We start from the raw sequence: 7988 nt of genomic DNA on the forward strand, positions 1-7988 counted from the left end.
TACCTTGTTGGAAAAGTTACTTAGAGGAGCATGTTTGAGATTAACGAGGTTTGGCCAACTTTTAAGATAGGTAAGCTTATTTCTTCAAAAAAAAAAAAAAGATAGGTAAGCTTATGTTTGGTATGTGAATATAACATAATCACGATGATCAACCGTGATTTTACAAAAGTTATATTTTGATATCACACTGAATATGGCAGAATCACGGTGATCCACATTAATTTTACAAAAATTATAAAATGTAACCTTTAAAAAATCACGGCGAGTTATTATGATTCTGATATACCACTGCAATATCAAACATACCCTAAAAGGGGGTCAAAGACAGATGCACAAAAAATAGAGATAGAGGTGAAGAATTTGAGAGCTTTACTCATCTGAAAGGAGAACTAACTTTCTTAATCAATCCTTGGTGTATATATTATTGAAACATTTATGAAACCTTTGCCCTATTTGGTTTATTACAAAATTATATCAAAGTAAAATTTAAGAACTCAAAAAGTTTCTGTTTCACAATTTCAGTTTCATTGTTCCAACTAAATCAACAAGATTTAGCTAGTTGTTCAGTGTTATACAAATCATAGAAAAGAAAAACAAATATACCAATGTATCAGAAAACTATTAACATGTGAGAATTAATATTTGTTGATTGTGAAATACTAATTTTTTTAACTTTCTTTTCTAGAGGGCTACTGTTAAGAAATGTTACAGTAATTTTTCTATAGGTACAGTCAGGTTGTGATTTGAAATGAAATGCAACCAAATCATATGATATTAGGGACCACCTGATAATATTTCAAATCATCAATATTTTAGTACATCAAGCATAAATGCATACATTTTTACAATTTGATAGTGACCCATATCTTCTTTGCTGTGGGAACCTTAACATCTTGTAGAATGATACATCAAATCAATATTTTAATTTCACCAAACATAAATAGATACTATTTTTCAAGAGGACAATGACACATCTTAACATGCAGACAACTGCACTATACAACCACTACAGTCTACAGATAATCTATTCTCATCCATTTATGCATTCATTCAAATCTTTATAAAATACAAGCATTTTTATCTTTTTCTGTAATATATTGTTTTGGTAAATGCACTTTATAAAATGCATTAGTTCAAGATAAGACATTATTGTTCTTAGTGAGTGTTTTATATTGTCATCATTTATTGTGATCCCAACCTAACATTGGGAGCTAGTCAGGTCCACAGTGAATATTTCATTAGAGCATCTCCAATGCTAGAACCAAAATTTTGTTCTTCAATCACTTTTTGTGGGTCCATAGATGACACATAGAATTTAAGAACTATCACTCATTTTTACTCCAATGCAAGAACCATATTTGTGTCATTATGTGGGGTGTCTTATGCTAGTTGAATGATGACAAAATGAAAAACATCACAACAATACAAGTTATTAAGTTACAATTTAGTCTATGTTTGGATTGAGTAAGTGCTTATAGTTTAAGCACTTATCATGTATGTGCAGTTATATAAGCTATTTCTATAACAAAAAATAAAGCCAAAATGTTTTCATCAAAGCTATAAGCGTTTTCAGAAGCTATCATGGAGAGCTTATGAAAATAAGTAGAAAATAACTTATGAATTTCATCACTTATTGTGTCATAAACTCTCTCAAACAGTCTTCCAAGTGCTTATTCGATTATTTTAGCATATAAGCTCAAATATGTCAATCCAAACAAACTCTTATTGTGTTACTATTTAAGATCAGAGCTTGCAACTTGACATTATAAAATCCATGAATTAGGGCACCGGTACAAGAATTACTAGGCTAGTTCTGCAAGAGTTGGAATTACAGGTACTAGAAAATTGCCATAGGGTGAATCAAAAATCCTATAATTCCCAGTACAACCATCTTGTTGTGCTTGTGTTACTGCAAGAGATTTGTTCTGTGAAACTGTAGAATTAATTCCACTAGTTTGGGCTGCAACCTACACATGCCAGACCAATAAATATATTCAATATAAGTTATGTTATTCAAGGAGCTTAATCAAAAGTTTAGTACAAGTTAAACTAGTTTATAAACTTATTTTCATGTTTGTCTCATGATCGGCATATCTAATCAAGGTGTGTCTAGTGTCTGACAAGTGTCAGTATTCGACACAGACACATGCGATTACGTTTGATTAATTCATTTTCTCAAAATATAATCGGTGACAACATGTCAATGTATGTGTCATGTCCGTTGTCTGTGTATGTGCTTCATAGCTCAGAACCCTAAAGACAGTTTCCCATCCATATAATTCTATTTGACTTAAGTTATTTATTAGTCTCTACTACACGACGCGGGTCCAAATTAAAAGACGCATGCTGCTACCATATACATTCTAATTTTTAAGTATGTGTAAATTAGCTACCCTCGTATGAATATATCTATATTTGTACTGTGATGGAGCTAGAAAGTTCAAAACTGATCATCTATTGTCCTTTAAATTAAAATGGTCCCAACAAAGGGAAATGTGCAAGCCATGCCCAAATACAGTCCTAGACCAGAAGAAGAATTCAAATACCAGGGATAAGGATAGGAATATATCTCATTATTGATCCACATATCTAGGAGAGACACTTAACCTTAATCAGATAAAGATACACACATATCAAGATGAGGATTACTACAAATTTTAAATTTAAGATGAGGAAGTGACCACATACAACATCCTTAGGATTGCAGAACTGCTATAGTTTGGGGACAAACCCCAGGTATGACACACTTCATACCTCACTCTTAGACCCAATGTTAAACTCGACCTTACTTTGGTCTCAGAGTGTCTTTGCAGGTACATCCCTCTCATTGGAGCGGAAGTAGAAGCTCAATCACGTAGGAAGGATCCATCACCAACTAGGTGATCAACTTTGCGTTCCCATACATGAATGAACACTATTAATGAGAATAGTCATAATGAACTCCTATCTTTTAGTCCCAATTTTTTTTCAGCGTCAGTTAACTTCATGCGTTAACCACAATGACGTGCGACGTTAAACAATGATGATACAACACCTCGACGAATACAACGACTTAAATAATAAACATTACACAAAATACTTACTCTTAAACACGCTTACCAAAGCCACAACAATTGGCTAAATTCATACGTACGCATAATTTCAATCAAATACTTCAACAAACGTGGATGTGATTACCTAAAGATTCAAGGACTATTATGCTATTTGAAAAAATTCGGGAACTAAGCTGAAAGATAGTTACACATTTAGGGACTAAGTTGCTTATTCACTCGTATTATAAAAAGTAAAATATAATAAAAAAACACCAATAGAAAATATCACAACAAAAATGGTGGCAAACAACCATTTTTATCCCCAAATGAGTGAGACATGTCATTATAATCTCAGAATGTATCAAAATTGCAAACACATCTTCAAATATCTCAATTTTAATAGTTTTATAAACTAAATTGACAAATTTTGAAATCATTAAATCAGATATCTGTGATGACTCAAATTCGAACCCACGATCTCCCATGTGTGTGTCAGTTTAATGTGGTATTTGTCACTTTGTCTACAGAGCAAAATAAAAAAATAAATTGACCAATAAAAAACACAATTAAGGATTAAACTAACTAACTAACTAAAGACATACTGGAGAACCAAAATGACTATTTGCAATTCGATACATCCAGAAACTATAATGACAATGTCTCACACATTCATGTGCAAAAACTAAAACATTTGTTTGCTAAAAAATGACTGGATATAAAAAAAAAAAAAAAAAAAATATACCACCCGTCCATTCACAATTGTTGTAGCAGCTGTCACATTCTTTACATCAGATGTAACTCTAGTCCTACATGTAGAAAATCATAACATAAATATATATTTTTCTATGGTGAAGTGAAATCAAACAGAAAAATATCATATAGTCAAAAAGATTTACCCGGGTAACAGTGGTTCATCGATTTTCCTCTTCTTGTTTGGTTCTGATGCCATGTTTGTGAGGGAGAGATTCTCTTGCAAGGAAGGTCTGAGTAGGGAGTTGGTTGGGTTGAAAGCTCCATGGGTTTTAATGTCCAATGGGCTTAAGCTTGGAAGATTGCTCTTCTCCCTTTCAAAATTGTTCATTCTCTTATCTCAACCGGGCTCGGCATTTTTCAGCGTGAGTTAACTCTCGCTGAAATAAGGAAATAAACAATCTTAAAAGGGAAAATAGTAATTTTCTAAGCTCCGTGTAGGTGGGTTTAAGCCCATTGGAATTGGATCTAGAATACGTTGTTGGGGCCAATTTTGAGTAGTCTTGATTCATATCAATACCGCACACCTAATCTCCCACCCCCATATGTTACCAACACAAAATAAAAAAAAAATAATAATAATCCAATTTTACCATATTTTTAAAAAAAAAAATCAATTTAACTCTTTATCATATTTAAATATTCTTATTAAAAAATTATTTAAATGTTTTCAGTTGTCAATTTCTTGAATTTTTTTTTCAATTGTGGAATTAAAAATGTTACGAATGATTGTTATCAAAGAAAATAAATAAATATGAAAATAATGAATGGGCATTTTTTTTATAAAATAGCTCAACATTTATTATTAATATATAGTTTTCATCCTTTGTTTCATGGATTTATAGATTCCCATACTTCTTCTATGCTTCTGTATAAGGTGAGGGGGTAGCACCTATAAAGACACTTCAATATCAAAGTACAACATCGTAGAAAGTAGGATTTAGCGAAGTGTAGATTGAGTGATATGTCCAAGGGGTAACACCCTTATTTGTACACCTCAGACTACTATTCGACAACAGCCGGACTTACGTTAAGATCTCCCTCATTTTGACTGGTTATTGATGGCTACTTTATAGTGACTCCTTATCTCGTCCTCTGAACCTCGACTAATGGGTTGATTATCTGCGTATAATCTTGCGTTGAAAAGTTCTTTTTAGGCACTCTCAATGTATCTTAGGCCGTTAAAAAAACTCGGGAGATAACTCTCAAAGGATTTTTTTTAAAATTTTAACGCCTCCGAAAAACAATTTGGAGGGCATTTTTCAATAAAAAGAGATATTGAGAGGGTTTAAAAAGAAATACTCTCTTGCATTTTCTGATATTGGTTGGGCTTCTATATCAAGTCCATACTAGTTAGCATTGATCAAACTCTTCTCTGCCACTTTCCAGAAGCTAAAACGAAGCTATAACTACCAAATCAAAATGAGGGTATGCTTCCACACTAATCACTTATGTGTCTATTGCTAATTTGCCACCAACAAACAACCTCTTTTTGCTAGTTTAATCAGTAAAATGGAATAAAAAGAAGGAAAAGAGAATGCTCCACTTACTACTTAATGATCTCATAGGATTTTATGATGTTTGCATGTGCCATTATTTCATTCTTTAAGTCATTTTATTAAGTGAAAGTTAGATATCAAGATTTAGCATAAGTAATTTTTGAAATATGTTGAACACATTGACCTCATTCTATTCTTTATTTATGATGATTATGTACATGCGATAAGATTATCATAGTTGATAATATTTTTATTTTCCTCCTAGTTTCTCTTCAGCAAAGTAATCATTTAAAGTATATGAATATGATGGTATTGAAATCAAATTAGTATTGATAGATTAGACACAATTTGCTAGAATAAAAAAAAATGTAATTATGCTTAATGCATAATTCTTCTAAAAAAAGCCTTAGTACATGTTTGCTTGAGTGTTTAGTATACCTAGATGTGCTGTTGCTTTTTGCGGTGGAATCAAGAAGCTCCAATTTGGAGTGTTAAGAAAAAAACACACGCTTTGTGCCTCTTTGTCGTTGAAACAAACAGATACTTAGTGATTTGAATTCAAGTGTTTAATGAACTTCAATAGAAACGAATTGTTCGAAACAATCCGAGTTTGAATTCTGAGTTTGAATTCTGGATGAAACAGTTTTTGTCAAATCTTATTTTTATTTTTTTGGTCAAGTAGCCTAGTGGCTAGAGCTCACACAATATGTTCGAAACAATCCGAGTTTGAATTCTGGATGAAACAGTTTTTGTCGAATCTTATTTTTATTTTTTTGGTCAAGTAGCCTAGTGGCTAGAGCTCACACAATATATATAATTGTGGAGAAATTGTGGAGAAGTGGAGTGTCTGGGGTTCGAACCCCAGCCCCTGCATATAAAATGCAATATCCCTACCAACTGAGCTAAAGCTCACGGGGATGTTTTTGTCAAGATTTTACTTACATCTTGATTGAACTTCAAATTATCAAAACTGGTTTTTCCTGAAAATCGAAGGGATTTAATTGATGGACATCGACCGTGAATCAATCAAAACTGTTAAATGGTTGAAAGTATATTTGACTTTAATTGTATCTTTCTTAAAAGTCATACAAATTTAATTTTAGTAATTAAGTCACCATAAGCTGAAGATATTTTATTTAAATATCCCTTTAAGGATTTGTCAATCATACTCTTTAACCCCACAATTGATATCATCATCCTTTCTTCCAACATTGAAATTGATTAGACAGGTACCAAATAATCATAGAGTAACTTGGATTCTATGGAGAGAAAATGAAGGAAATAGATGATGTTTATATAAGCAAGATGCTACATTATTGGTAGCACAATGTATGGACCACACTACTAGTAGTTAAAAAAAAAAAAACTTTGTGAGAGCAACAGGTAAATATGAACCATAAGCTACACAATATCATGAATCAATTACTGTTTATATAAGAGAAGGGACCAAATATTTTTAGCCCCTCAAATAACTGTTCATCTGATCATTCCTTTTCAAGCTATAGTTACAACTTACTTGCTTTCAACTTTAATAATTTGATAAGGATATCTCCAAGTAGTTTTCATGAAATTATATATTCTGAACATGCAAGCTAAATTTGGACTTTGACAGCTTGCTCTGATGTTACTAATCAAACAACTTTCTGTCCTATTGTAACCCTAAATATTATCCATCTCTTTCCTTAAATATAAGGTGGCTTGATGGTGGACAGGAGGGGCGGCAGTTTAGGGCACCATTTTTGTAGGGGCGTCAAAAATATTATTTTTATTTGGTAGTTAATACTATATAGATTTTTTTTTTAATTTGTTTTGATTAATTCTATTGAAAATATATTTTTAGAGAACTTTGTTTATAAATAAATCTTTTGCAACAAAAAATGTAAGAAGAAAAATATTAAAATAATTAAAAGGGCACAATTTTATTGTTTCGTCCAGGGCACCAAAAATCTAAGGATCGCCTTGAATATAAGATTCACTTGATTAAATTATGAGAATAAAAAAAACTGATAATGGTATTGACTCTGCTGATAATTGATATTGTTTTACAAATTTATCCTTTGTGAGAGAAAATTAGTTTACGTTTTCATCATAATATTTATTATAGATAGAAAAATATAACATAATTAAGAATATGTATGTAAAGAAAAAATAATGTAATTGAAAATTTGATTTTCCAAAAGGATCTTTTATTTAGAGAAGGAGGTAATAGTTGAAAAGTCTTGTGATGCTAGCCTATGCCTAAACTTACTATTTGATATAGCAACATTAAGGAGTAATTTTTCTTTGTTCACTATTGTGAAATGGAATTTGACATACAAATTTTGGATCACAAGTTCACAAATTGGAGAGAATCACACACTAAAGCAAAAAGAAAGACTTTGTTGGAGCTGATTGTGACCTTTTGATGGTTTCATGAAATTCAACCAAAATGATTATGTAATGCCATTTGACTCTAAGCTCATTATAAACCATTTTCATATTGTAAGACAGTTATAATATATGTCTGGAATAAATGCATAAAAAGAAAAACTGACCCCCCAAAATCCTACCATATCCAATTATAATCATTATTTCCATTTTGCATTTTGGTTGAATTTTTGCTAGTGATCCTATTGAAAAATTTACATGATTCTCCCATGAATATATATAGATTGTCAACACAAGATAATATTTGTTTATGCTCCATTTACAGTGAGTGGTGCTGACT

At 31.5% G+C, this 7988-nt stretch overlaps 1 long non-coding RNA gene across 2 annotated transcripts; it reads right to left on the minus strand.

Annotated features, from left to right (window-relative positions):
- Positions 1-1705: 1705 nt before the first annotated feature.
- LOC146918550 (uncharacterized) lies at positions 1706-4096 on the minus strand. Of its 2 annotated transcripts, none has more exons than XR_015016258.1 (3): positions 3929-4096; positions 3778-3838; positions 1706-1967 (listed from the first exon to the last, which is right to left on the minus strand). It is a non-coding gene; the product is annotated as an uncharacterized LOC146918550 (long non-coding RNA). The 2 variants fall into 2 exon arrangements; XR_015016257.1 differs by having other exon boundaries at positions 3775-3838.
- Between the last annotated feature and the right edge of the window lie 3892 nt (positions 4097-7988).

This window comes from Medicago sativa, chromosome 6, assembly GCF_051527215.1.
Source record: "Medicago sativa cultivar Bolivia chromosome 6, Bolivia_mono, whole genome shotgun sequence".
Classification (NCBI taxonomy): Eukaryota; Viridiplantae; Streptophyta; class Magnoliopsida; order Fabales; family Fabaceae; genus Medicago; species Medicago sativa.